The sequence below is a fragment of the Cryptomeria japonica genome, chromosome 6 (genome assembly GCF_030272615.1).
Source record: "Cryptomeria japonica chromosome 6, Sugi_1.0, whole genome shotgun sequence".
NCBI classification, from domain to species: Eukaryota; Viridiplantae; Streptophyta; class Pinopsida; order Cupressales; family Cupressaceae; genus Cryptomeria; species Cryptomeria japonica.
Window position 1 is genome coordinate 266,356,617 of NC_081410.1, and position 14,784 is coordinate 266,371,400.

Sequence of the window (14,784 nt, forward strand, 5' to 3'; positions counted from 1 at the left end):
GAATTCCTTCTCTCATATTGGAACAAGCATCCCTAATGGGGATCTTAAGTACATATCCATAATTGGGACCTCCTCCTTGGCGTTGGAAGTCTTTGATCATTCATAAATTTCTTTTCTTCATTGAGTAGTATCTTTTATAATAAACCCTTCTATTTTGTGAAGGTGCATGTCCCTGATGAGGATCTCTTGCCTTCTTTAGAAGAGTGTTGCTATAAATAATCTCTCTTTGATGTCATTTCAATCCTCCATTCTTTTCCAATTTCCTTTATGGAGTTGCATTTTTGGATTATATCTCTTGCATTTATTTTCATTTAAATCTTTCATCTTGTGTTAGAGAGCTCTCAAATCCTCATACTCTTTGCTGTGTTGGAATTGAGGTTTAGTTCTCTTTCTTACCAAATGATTCTCCTTTAGTTTTTTTTTATCTTGTATCAAATCTTGTTGTGAGCATTTGTCATCAATCTTCTTTCACAATTCGATGCGATAAACATGATACCCTGTTTCAACTCAGTAAATTAGCAAGCCGAAACAGGGGGGGCATATAGCTACCCTAGAATTTTCTTCACCCTCCTTAGTAAGCATTTAGGTGATTTTGTGATTTTATCTAACATGTGGTATTGTAGGGTGCGGTTCCTAACTGTGTACTACAGATACCGCTGGGGGCTTCGTCTGAAAATTTGTGGATATATCCTTTTTCATGAATGTTTACTTTACTTTACTTTAGCATTCATATGCACGTAGTCTCATATGACCGCTAAAGTGGGGGCTAAATGTAGCATCGTAAATTGTACACCCTTGATAGGGTGGTACAATTATACGCTTAGTTTAGCACCCACCTTAGTGTGTTTGCATCTTGCATCGTAATTTCCATTTAAGCATTTAATCAAATCTAAATTCATATTTCATCACTCCCTACATCATAAAATTGGGCCCTTTATCCTAAGTGTACCCCTTTGTATTTTATTCCTCCTGTAGACACCTAAAATTGTCTAGTCTAATTAAATAAATATCTTTATTTATTTAATTATCTTTAGCCTAATTCTTCTATTAATTAAATAAATCTTTATTTATTTAATTAATTCATTTATCCTCTTCTAGCCTTATTTATCATTTAAATAAATACCTTTATTTATTTAAATTACCTTTTCTTAAATTAAATAAATATTTTATTTATTTAATTGATCCCACTTCTTCTATTAATTAAATGAATCTTTATTTATTTAATTAATTCATTAACCTTTTCTACCCATGACACATGTCATTCATCTCTTAATTCATACACTACCTACCCCTTTCATTATTTTATTATTTCCTCTACCTACCCTCTAATCATAGCTGACCTCTTTTACACCTCTCAATCTTATCCCTCCATTTCTTATAGTGTCTTCTATATAAGGAGATGCTTCCTTCATTATCAATCCCCTCCTAACTACTTGATCAATTGACTACTTGACTACACTATGCTTTTCATATGCGATCCTAATTGCAACCACATTTCCGTTCTTTGTTGAGCTCCTGTGCACATAAAATCTGAGAGCAAATATATCAAGCAAGATCAATGGAGATAGGAAGAATGGAGATCCAAACCCTATTGGACATGTGATGGTATGATCTTTGTGATTTCATTTGATTTGCATTGTCTTAGGTAATCTTCATATGTTATGGTGGATCTTTGTTATTGTTAGGCTAGGGTTTTGTGGTTGAATTCATTTAGTCTTTCATCATTGTTGTATCCATTTTCACCATAAACATTTTGGCACGTTTGGTGGGACTCTTGTCCCTTTTGTATTTAACATCCTTGTTGCAGATTTTGTGTTTTGAAGTTACAGATCTGACATTTTCGATAGCATTTTGATATTTTCGCGTCTGTGTACTTTTGGATCGCGTTTTTGGTTTTCTGCCATGTCTATGACATTTGGGATCGTGTCTGCATCTTCGACATTATTTCACTTTTTTTGCAGATTGCAGGGTCATGTCTGTGTTCCCAAATCGCGTCTATAAACCTCAGAACTGTGTCTGTGTTTCTAGTAGTATTTTCATTTTCCAGATTGTAGGTTTTCATTATAGGCGCGTCTGTGGGCACTTTAATCACGTTTATGAGATCTAATCGCGTTTGTGATCATTTTAATCATGTCTGTGTCTTGCAGGATTTTTTTGTTTTGCATTTTTTTGCAGAAACGCATCTGTGAGGTGTTAAAATGCATCTATGTTGTGGAATCGCATCTCTGTAGGGTGGAATCGCGTCTGTGTAGGGTAAAATCGCATCTGTGTCAAAAAAAATTATTTAGGTTTTCATTTTTCGCCATTTGGTCTTGCATTTAATGTTTCAGATCTGGTTTATTTTGAGCTAACATCTTCAGATCTAGCTAATGAAATTGGTGCAACTTGTCTTGAAAGCAAAATCATTTTGTTGAAGGCCCCTATTTTCACAAAGTCTTTTGGGTTTAAAATTTACCTAACTTGTGTGCTTGTAGGAAGGGGTGATCATTTGAAACCATCCAAATTACTAACAACTCTTTGTTGTAGGACCTTGGCAAGGGTTTTTGATCTTTATTATGTGCCTTGTTTTCATAGACTAGCAAACACTTCAATTGGTGCTTTACAATTGAATCATTGTCTTTTGTGTCTTGAGCAATAGGCTCTTTTTGTTTAATCTTTAGAGGGCATGTCTCCCCGTGTGGTCATTAGGACTACTAGTGAGGAGAGAACGACCCAAGTGGTAGTGAGGAAAACCCACCTCTTTCGAACCACTATAAATAACTATATTCATGGTGAAAACTATGAATAACGTGTGCTGATTAGTTCATACCGACACTATGTCTCCCCATAAACCCGTTTGATCAAATTTATTTGATCATTTGTAGGGTGTAACCCCTACTGGTTGGGAGCCTTCTATATTTATAGAGCTGAAAGTGCCACATGTATGGCCACATGAGCGAATGCCCTTACTAGCACCTTTTTGTTTTAGAAGCCCAAATCCTTCTAGTTGTTGGGGCAGGAGGTCGGACCTTTGGTAGTGGCCCACACACATACGGTTCTTAGTAGAGATACAAAGTTCACCATGGGGAGTTTTTTCTAGGGACTGATGCTTGGCTAACCCGAGAAGTGAGTGCCGAGGGTGGAGCCAGTGAGGTAAAACATCTAAGTATCCACTCTGAATAGCGTAGCCTCGGGGGTAAAACCTCATGTGGGATCAACAACTATTGTCTTGGCCAACCATAAGAATTGTGTTTGACTTATTTTGAACAATCAAACATTCAAGACCAAACATCAAAACATTATGTCTTTTGTGTCTTCAAGTGTATGCAAAACTTTTTTACATCAAACAACACACTTTCTTTGAGTCATATTTTTGAGTCTAGACACTTGCAAACATTGAGTCCTCATCAACACTGTGTCATCTTGTCACGAAAAAATAGTCAAACATTCAGATTTGGTATAATAGCGTCTGTGTCATATAACCATGTCTGTGAAGGGTAGAAATGCGTCTGTGTTCTTAGAATCAACATTGCATTTACAAAATCTCAGACTCGCATCTCTGTTAAATAGAACCACATCTGTGTCAAGAAATCACGTCTGTGCAGTATACAGGCATGTCTATGTTCAGAATTGAAAAACTTTTACAGTCCAGCAAACACACACAGTTAGTTTTGGAATTCTTAAGCTTCCTAGGTTATTTCTCCAGGGTTTCATCTAGCATTCAACCTATCTTTGGGTCTTACAAAGTCCATCATTGCTTTGCACCTTACATTACATACACATTTGTCTAAACTTGAGTCAAAAGGTCACTTGCTTGTCCTCATCATACTTTGTCAACACACTACATACAACAACATTTTGGTAAGTGGTCCCTCATCAAGTTCTATCACCTTTGGGTCTCATTTGGTCTTACTTAGAGTCAAGGTCAACTAACCTCATCAAGGTCAACTTACCTCATCAAGAGAAACTATCCTCTCTTTGGAAGCCACACCTACTCTACTACATACATACTTGGTCTTACACTTTGGACATTGCAAGTACACCTTAGATTCATTTACATTCCATCCAACTCTTGGTCTTCCATACTCTTCCCATTTTCATCTAGTCTCACACATCTTGATCAATACCTAGTTCATGGTTGAAACCCACTCACAAAAATCTAGGAGAGAAGCTAAAGAAGCTCAAGAATCCACAAACATGAGTTCTTATGAGTATGACAATGATATCTTTTTCAATTCTGATCATACTACATTACCTGACATGGATTCCTATAGAAACATTCCAAATATTGAGAACATGGACACTACAAACAACAATGATACACATAATGACAATATGGACAATTTTCTGTACATTCAGCAGAAGTGGAAGACACCATTATGAATCCTCATTTCAATCGATTAGTTGAGGAAATAATGAGGAGAGATAGACAATATTTTCTACAAGTGATGGCATAAAGTGGAACCAAGATCCCTCATGATTTTGACATGTCTCAAATAATGGAAAATCGACCTTTGCAACAAACTCACTCCAACATGGATCAAGGGAGGCCTAATAGTGGAGGCACTAGAGGACCACATCTTGTGCCTAAATCACCATCATCTTTGTTTCAAAAACTAGAGGTCCCATACACACATGGTCAAGCATATAATACTCATCTCCGCAGACCATTATGGAAGTCTTATGTAGAAAAATACACTCAAGCATAGGCTATTGCTAAAGACCTACCACCAAAGCAATTGGATATCCAAAGGCATGCTCAAAATTTGGACACAAGGAAACCTCATGTCAAATTTGGGGGCAACACATTAGAACATGACATGCCTATAGAGTATGGTATACATGGACAAAGCAGATATTTCATTCCTCAACATGAATCTATACCAAGTGGTTCATATACACAACATCATTATAGACCTCCTCCATATGAACATGTGTATGATCAATATCATCCATATCTGCAACATGCTCCTCCTCCAATTGGTGCCCCAAGCATGGGGTATGGTCCAAGGAGTCGATCTCCATCTAAGAACAATTTGGAGCAACAAATCAGGGACTTACAAAAGAAAATGGAGGACATAAATACACCGAAGCCAATATACACAATGAGAGACATATGTCCTTATCCATTTGACAAGAGCATTCCAATGCCTCCTTTTCCTACACACTTTGTGACACCTAAATTTGATAAGTATAGAGGCAAAGGGGATCCTAAGGCACACATAAGATAGTTTTTCACAGCCTGCATTGAGATAGCAGCAGAAGAGACATATTTGATGAGATTATTCCCACAAAGCTTAGGTAATCAAGCTATGGAATGGCTCTCCCAACTTCCACTTGGTATTAAGTCATGGGGTGACTTATCGGAGGCATTTATTCAACATTTCTCCTACAACATAGAGATAGACATATCAGTCACTACTTTGTGCAACACCAAGCAAAAGGATGGAGAATCTTTTTCATCATTTTTACAAAGATGGAGAAATCTAGCTAGCAGATGCTCTTGTGAAATTCCACAAAAACAAATGGTAGAGATGTTCACCCAAAATGTTAACAAAGACATTGGTTATGACCTAAGAAAAGCTTGTTTGTCCACCTTCAAGGATGTCATTGAAAAAGGCTTAGCGACAGAAAAGGTCCTAATTGAACAAGGAGTCATTATGATATTCAAGGAAAACAAAGATGACTTTAAAGGAAAAGATAAGCCAAGATTTTAGAATAAAAATAAGAACACAGTCAATGATGGTGTTGTTGATGCCACTACAGTGCAACCCAAAATCATTTTTTTGGGATCAAGCTCTACAAACAATCAAGTGAATACTCAAATAACTTCTAGATCATGAAGGAAGTACACTCCATTGGGAGAACCACTTGAGTCAGTTTTCAAAAAGCTAGTGGCAAACAAGGTAATCACAATTCTAGATTTTCCTCCATATGAGCCAAAGGTGAAACCAAATTGGTGGAATGATGATGAATATTGTGAATTTCATAAGAGCAAGGGTCATAAGATAGGAAATTGTCATTGACTGAAGAACATCATACAAGATCTCATTGATAGAGGTGACATTGAGATTGAAGGACACTCATCCAATCAAGAAAATGAAATGTTTAAGGAACCATTCCCAAAGCATGACAAGGGAAAAGCTAAAGCCACAGATGACCAAACCAACTATACCAGAGCATCTTATAACTATGATTCAACCATCAATCACATTTCAATGGACAATTATGTCTCTACCATTATCATCAAGGACAAAACGCCTAAGAATTCTACCCAGAGACCCAAGATCATTTTTAAAGGAATTGGATCTTCTTCCGAACCTACCTCTGAATGTCATGTTACAACCCGTCGAGGTAAATTCACTTTGCAAGGTGCTCCAGCTAAAAATATTGCTTCTTCATCAACCAAGCCTGAGTATGACCTTGTAGAACAATTAGGAAAAACACCCGCGCTTATTTCCATCCTTGAGCTTTTACGCATGTCCCCCGCACATAAAGCTATTCTTGACAAAATCTTGAGAGACACTGCCATTCCTATTGATCTGAATGTGGACTAGTTTCAAGCCATGGTGGGATACCTTTCCATTCCACACTCTCTTACATTTACAGAAGCTGATGACGCCTCCGTAAGTCAGCCACATAATGCACCATTACACATTGAAGCCTTCATAAACAAACATCGCATAAAACAAGTCCTGATAGATGGAGGAGCAGGTCTAAACATTTGTACATTGAGAACTATTAAACAATTGGGATATTCTGATAAAGTTGTGAATTCTACAAAAAAAATCACCATCAAGGCATATGATGATGAAGAGAATTCATCCAAAGGCACAGACACCTTACCTCTCAGAGTTGGGCCGGTTACAAAGGATGTGGTTTGTCAAGTTCTAGACTTGGAGCTCACATACAACATATTGCTAGGATGTCCTTGGATTCATGAAATGAGGGCAGTCCCATCTACATATCACCAATGCATTAATTTTCCCCACAATGGAGTTGAAATAACAATTAATGGTGATCCTAATCCATTCATATATTGCAATAACTTGAGATCGAAAACTGAGACGATCATTCCAAGTAATCACGAAGCTATTCCTTCTTCTGCGTACATTGATCCTGAATCATTAAAACCTTCGACATCAAAACAAGGTGAGCTTAAAGGGAAATTCTAGGGCAAGGGCATGGGTGAATACACTTTGAATCAGACCATGTACTTACAACAAGTCATGAATTCACCAAAAGAATATGGACGACCACATCCTACTAAGTGGGTATCTATCATTACACTTGAATGGGATCCTACAATCTTCCAAAAATGGGTTGAACTGGAAGAAGAAGACTTATACAAAATGCTTTACAAAGACCTTGAAAATGATACACAAGATCACATCAGTTTACCATGTGAGAAGTATGGCAAAGGGTTCAAGATTCTACAAAAATTTGGGTATGATGGCAAAAGTCCTCTTGTGTTAAGAAAGGAAGGCATCATTGAACCTTTACAACCTGAATTGACATTCAAAAAGGAATGTTCCAAAGGACTTGGTTTCATGACTTCCAAGGTTCATACTCAAAAGACAAAAGAAGAATTACAAATTAAAGCTGCCAAAATTCAACAAGAAAATCGCTATTCCATAGACTCCAATGAATGGGAATGGGGTTCAGACAAATCCTCCAGTGACTACAAGCTCACCAAGACATTCAGAGAGCCAGATGAAATCACAGAAGAAGAGGAATTTTATAAAAAATTCAAAGTTGGTCAAGAAACAACCCCTAAGGATTCTGCACAGTCCTTGTCCCTAGGTCCTAGGTTGAAATCACATAGAATGAGAACACCTGTTCCAGAATGCACTACTAGTGATGATAATTTGGATTCGTTCATGATCGAGACTGATGAGGAGAATGCCAATGATGACCTCGATAACTACCTCGACATACCTGAATATAACTGCATCTTCACTCTTAACCCCGCTAACTTTGAAGACATCAAAGGCCTTCCCCTTGTTCACCACCAACTTATTGACTGGGATCATGAAGGACCTGCACAGTTTGACACATTCCAAAATGATGAAGCTTTTATTGACTATCTTGGCATATGAGATGATCTTCCCCCTAGGGACCATAAAGCGGGATACACTATAGAACTCAACAACGTGGCATATTTTGGTGAGGGTGTCGGACCTTCCAGTTGCAAAAATATAAAAATAAAAACAAACCAAGGGTCTTATGGCGAAAACCACATTGTGGCACTGTCTGACCCTAAAAAAGTAAAAAGAAAGGACGTATCTGAGGGTGAAAAGTTCTCTGAGGCACCCGAAGATGGAAAGCTCAACATTCTCCCAGCATCATATGAGGAAAAGTCATCCATGTTGGTAGAGGAGACTATCAAAACAAACATTGGTACAGAAGAAGTTCCAAACAACATATTCTTGGCTCAATCTTTGGAAGAGTTAGAAAGGTCAAAATTCATAAGTTTCTTCACGAAACAACAAATCAACTTTGCATGGTCATACGCTAATATGCCTGGATTGGATCCAGATTTGGTAATGCACCATTTGACAGTTAAACCGGGGGCAAAACCAGTGAAACAAAAATTAAGAAAGATGCATCCACAAGTGGCATTACTAGTCAAAGCAGAACTTGAGAAATTATTGGATGTAGGATTCATATGCCCAATTGATTATCCTGAATGGATCTCCAACTTAGTGCCTATCAGTAAACCAGATCGTAGCATCAGAATATGGACAGATTTTAGAGACATCAACAAAGCTTGTCCTAAGGATGATTTTCCGTTACCAAATATTGACTTGATTGTCGATCTCACAGCAAGTCATGCGATGTTATCCTTGATGGATGGAGTCTCTGGTTACAATCAAATAAAAATTGCATCTGAAGACCAACACAAAATAGCATTCACTTGTCCTTAGGGAACCTTCTGCTGGAATGTCATGCCCTTTGGGCTAAAAAATGCAGGCGCTACATATCAAAGAGCCATGACTACTATCTTTCATGATCTCATGCACGTTACTGTGGAGGATTATGTTGACAACCTCTTGGGAAAATCAGTAGACAAAGATACACATTTGGACATACTTTCAGTCATCTTTGATCGGTTGGAAAAATACAAAGTAAGATTAAACCCCAAGAAATGTGTCTTTGGAGTAACCTCTGGGAAGCTCCTAGGATTTATTGTATCAAAAAGAGGAATCGAAGCCAATCCAGCAAAAGTCAAGGCCATCCTAGAGATGCAACCACCACGAAATATCAGTCAGCTTCGATCTTTACAAGGGAGACTCCAGTCCATACAAAGATTCATAGCACAACTTGGAGATAAATGTAATCCCTTTCAATACTTGCTACATAAAAACATCAAATTCAAATGGGATGATAACTGTCAATAGGCTTTCCAGATACTCAAAGATTATCTTCTCAATCCGCCAATTTTGACGCCACCAATTCCAGATCAGCCTTTATTACTATACATATCAACTACTTCAACAACACTGGGGGCACTCTTAGCACAACAAGTTGCTGAGGGCAAAGAAAAGGCAGTATATTACATCAGTCACACATTGGTGGGATATGAGCTAAAATACACACCAATTGAGCGTGCATGTCTCGCCATGGTCTTTGCTTCGCAAAAACTATGACATTACATGCTAACTCATAAGAATAAGTTGGTTGCAAGGATCGATCCATTGAAATACCTTCTCAATAAAGCAACACTTACTGGGTGACTAGCCAAATGGGTGATGCTCCTGAGTGAATTCGACATCGAGTATGTGGATAGAAAAGCAATAAAAGGACAAGCTATCATAGATTAGTTAGCAGATGCTCCCATGATAGATGATGTTCCTCTAATTTCGGAATTTCTAGATGAATCCATTTTAACAGTGTCACATGCAAAACCATGGCAATTATACTTTGATGGTTCATACACACAGCATGAGGCAGGAGATGACATCCTCTTTATAACTCCTCAGGGGGATTCTATACCAAAATCATACCGCTTATCATTTCCTTGCACTAATAACATAGCGGAATATGAGGCATTAACAATAGGATTACAGATTGCTATTCAGTGGAAGATCTAGGAACTTCATGTTTTTGGGGACTCTCAACTTGTAATCCATCAAGCAACTGATGATTACCAAACAAAGGATGAGAAATTAATGCCTTACAAAAGAATGGTGGATGACCTAAAACAACATTTCACAAAGATAGACTTTGAGCAGATACCAAGAGAGTAGAATTGAGCCATAGATGCCATGGCTACAATTGCTTCATTGATCGATCTACCTCCGAATGAGACCCACTATGAGTTCTTGGTGGATAACCTTTTGGTTCCCTCATATGAAATCACTCCTACTGAGATGATATGTGTCGTTGGTCCTGAGTCCTAGTTATATGGTTCCATTTTCACATACCTTCGTGACAATACCCTACCTCCTGATCTATCCAATAACCAACGTCAAAATTTCATTTGCCAATCTTCTCGGTACATCATTTTATCCTATATCCTATACCATCGAGGTCTAGATGGCACTCTTCTTAGATGTTTAGAAAGAGATGAAGCTCAGATTGTGTTATGTGAAGTACATGAAAGGATATGTGGTCCACATTCTAGCGGTCCTACCTTAGCCAAGAAACTCATCAGGACTGGATATTACTGGCCCAATATGGAAAAAGACTCATATCAGTTTGTCAAGAAATGTAAGTAGTGTCAACTTCATGGAGACCTCATCCATGCGCCAACACAAGAACTTCAACCAATTGCAACTCCTTGGCCTTTTTGTTAGTGGGGACTCGATCTCATAGGCAAGATTCACCCTCCATCCTCCAACGGTCATAAATTCATTATCACTGCCACAGAGTATTTCACAAAATGGATCAAAGTTGTGCCTCTCATGCAAGTCATTGGAAAATAGATTGCTACGTTCATTCTCAACTATATCATTTGTCAATATGGTATTCCTATTTCCATTATCACCGATAACAGGCGTCCCTTCAAAAATTAGGATGTTTGTGAACTTTGTGACCGCTTCCATATTTCCCATCGTTTCTCCACACCTTATTACCCCCAAGGTAATGGTCAAGATGAGGCATCTAATAAAACAATCCTTAAAATCTTAAAAAAGACAGTTGACGACGCTGGCCGTAATTGGCATATTCAACTTAATCCCGCACTTTGGGCCTACTGCACAAGTGTTCGCACACCTACAGGAGCTACACCCTATTCACTTGTCTATGGTGCTGAAGCCATCTTGCCTATTGAGGTCAAGCTACCCTCTTTACGAGTCTCCTTGCAAAACATCATCAATGATGAAGACTATAGGGTCTCTCGCTTACAAGAACTTGAACTATTGGATGAACGAAGACAAACTGCTTTTAATCATCTCAAGGCTTATCAACAATGAATGAGTTGCAGCTACAATCATAAAGTCAAGCCTCGCACATTTGAAGTAGGTGATTTGGTTCTCAGGGAAAACCCCAAAAATCAGCAAGATAGAGAGAAGAAGGGCAAGTTCGAACCAAACTGGCTTGGTCCTTACATCATTACAACATCATATGGATTTGGTGCATATTAGCTCTCAACCACAGAGGGTGAACCTTTAGAGGATCCTATCAATAGTATGCACCTTCGCCAGTTTTACACATAGCTCTTTGGAATATCCTAATTCAAAAATACAAAAAAAAAAAATCATAAAACAAAAAATCATTACTTGGTGAAAACCTAGCAAACAGGCGCCTTGTGACACAAAAAACATTGAAAAAATAAAAAAAGTAAAGAGAAATAATTTCATCCAATGGTGAAAACCACTTCGGTGGTGCCCTGGGAAAGTACCATGGTGAAAACTAGGTCACCAGCACCATGCGTAGGGACATTGCTCCTCCCTCCTTCAGGATTCACTTTCATCCTTTCACTTTGCACACACTGACATCCTATCCATTCATAATAAACTTACCCATTCCCATCATGGCTTGTTATTGATCTACCCAAGATTGGTTAGCCATTCATAATAAACCTCCCTTTTCACCCCTTTCCATTCATAATAAATCAGCTCCTATCTGTGGCTAAGGCAAATCCTACGTCTAGTGATGGGTGTGGAACTGAGAACATCACATGTTTCGAGGAGTACAGTTTCTTCCACTTTTCTTCAGTCTATCTGCGCACAATCCGTAATAAAGCAACATTTGCATCACAATCTGCAATAACATTCTATCTTCTCCACAATAAAGTATCGGTTTCATGGATTCAGTCAATTTCAGATGAGACACATTAGTAACAATAGGCTTCAACAAATCAAATATTTCAATAGACTCAGACAACATTATGGTTCAGTGCTATCTATCCTTTTTGTGAAAATAAACATTGGGACCACAATCAAGTAAGACTTATACAAGTGACAAGAGACACTAAACTTGAGGACTACAGTGGATGTTGATGTTGAGTCTTGGTTTTATTTTTATTTTATCTTTTTGGTGACATGTCTTTTAGCTTTTCTGGGATGTCTCTGACTAGAGATTTTATCTCCAGGATGTCTTTGACTAGAAAGGCGAGGATGGGGTATCGTCACCTATTTTTCTTTGTTGTCTGTGGATTGTCTCTTAGTAATGCTATGACTTGTCCAAGGATATGAGGACACTGTGAGTCTAGTATGAACTGGGGCATTCCTTGCTTGTGACTATCTTATCTCCATGCAAACAGGTACAATGAATTTCTGGGTCGAACATATGCCTCGATTGTCATAACCTACTTGCCATAATAAAGCTCAATGATGATAATGCACAAGAAGCTCTTTTACTTTCATATCTTCTATCTTCCAACCCCCCTTTCTTGATTGACTTCCATCATCCTTCTCGAGTCTGCGTAGCCTGCTATCACACGATTGAGTATAATGACACGCCAAAAAATATTTGCATTTCATGTTGTTTGCACCTGCATTACCACATATAAGCATTTCATACATACATATCGATATCACAATTGCATCACATCCTACACACAACACATGTTAGCACATTTCAAATTCTCATCATATAAATAATCATTTGCATTATCATATTCATTAACATTTCATACATTCACATTTGCATATGCATAATATTTAAAACATAAAAGAACAAAAATATTGCATTTCATCATGTACACATTTACATCCATATCATAACCATCACATAAAACATACATCATTAAACATCTCATCACATTGGTACACATGCATATAGCTGCCGCAAAGATAAATCATCTCATATATATATAAAAAGTGTCATGATACAGTGATGTCAAAATCATATGGCTATAATCACCCGCAGGTGTCTACATCATCATACAAAAATGGTACAATACTAATACATAGGGAGCCCTCTATGGCTATGATGAACTCCCTCCCTCAGAGCCACCTGGCCTTGATGGAGTCTAAGCCCTAGAAGGATGCACCTTAGGATCATCTCTCCTGCCCACTCTATCTAGTGGTGGTGGAGGACCCATAACCCCATCGCTGGACACCTGTCTCCTCTGACTCCCTCTAGTGGCCATCGCTGTATGTGATGGTCTCCGGAAGCTCCTAGCCCACTGATCAGCTAGCACTGCACCATAATAGAGATCCCACCAGTAAGCGATCTCCTCCCCTACCCACAGGACATAGGCATATCCAGCCCCTGTGTCCTCTGCCGCCTGCCTCCCAGCTCTCAGTGCTATCTCAGCCTCAATGTAGCACTATATAGCCTGATCTTGCTCCCTCTCAGTATCTCTGAGCTGCCTCTTGAGTCTATCCCTCTCCCTCTCCAAGTCCTGAATCTCATCTACCTATCCTTGGCAGATCTCCCTTAGCTCAACCAGCTCATCCTCCTCTACCTCGACCCCTTGTACGGGTGCCTATGCCTGTGCCTGTGCCTGTCTCTGTGCTGGTACCTATACCTGCCTCTATCCCTGTCCCTGTCCCTGCACCTGTCTAGGAACCTGTGCTGCTGGCACCTGTACTGGCAACCCACCGCGACCTCTCACCACCTGAACCAGTCTCTCCTCTTCACCCTCTCTCCATGGAACCACTCTCCTCTCTCCTACCACACCTCGCCTCCTCTGTCGGCCTCTGCCCCCACCATCTCCATCATCATTGTCATCTCCTCTACCATCCCCATCTATCAACTCTTTGGGGTCTGTCAGTCATGGGAAGGGATGCTCAACCCAATATGCAGTGTACTCTGCATCCATCCCTGCATCCTTGATCTTTGGCCACATATCCCATGGAAAGGGAACCATCTCCACCAACTGCATCATAGCCTGATCATATCACAGTAGTGGCCCAAAATGTGCCTGGTCGCATATTGTTTGTGCATACATACCTAAGCCCTGTGGCATCCACTGAATCCTGCCAAACTATCTACCCACTCTATCCACTAGCTGCCTCTCCAATACATACGGCATCCACCCAATCAAATATCTTCTCTGGAAGGTGTATGGTAACTCTACTACATCATCCTCCCATTGCTTGCACCCAAGGTATGACCTCCATATCACTGTGTCGATCTCATCCAAGACTCGACGCCAGTGCTCCAATCTGCCAATCCATGGCTGCAATGAATCATGTCATACAAATGCACAAAGCTGCGTCCATGCCCCCTACCCCTGAAGTGTATAGGTCATGTCACTGGCAGATGCTCGTATGCCCACACCTGTAGCAATGTAACCCCACAGCCCAATCCTACAGATCCATGATAAACAAATTGATGCAACTCGTAATACAAGTGGGCCAACACACACGGTCCTTAGGCATATCTGGTGTGCTGTGTAACCAGCATCTC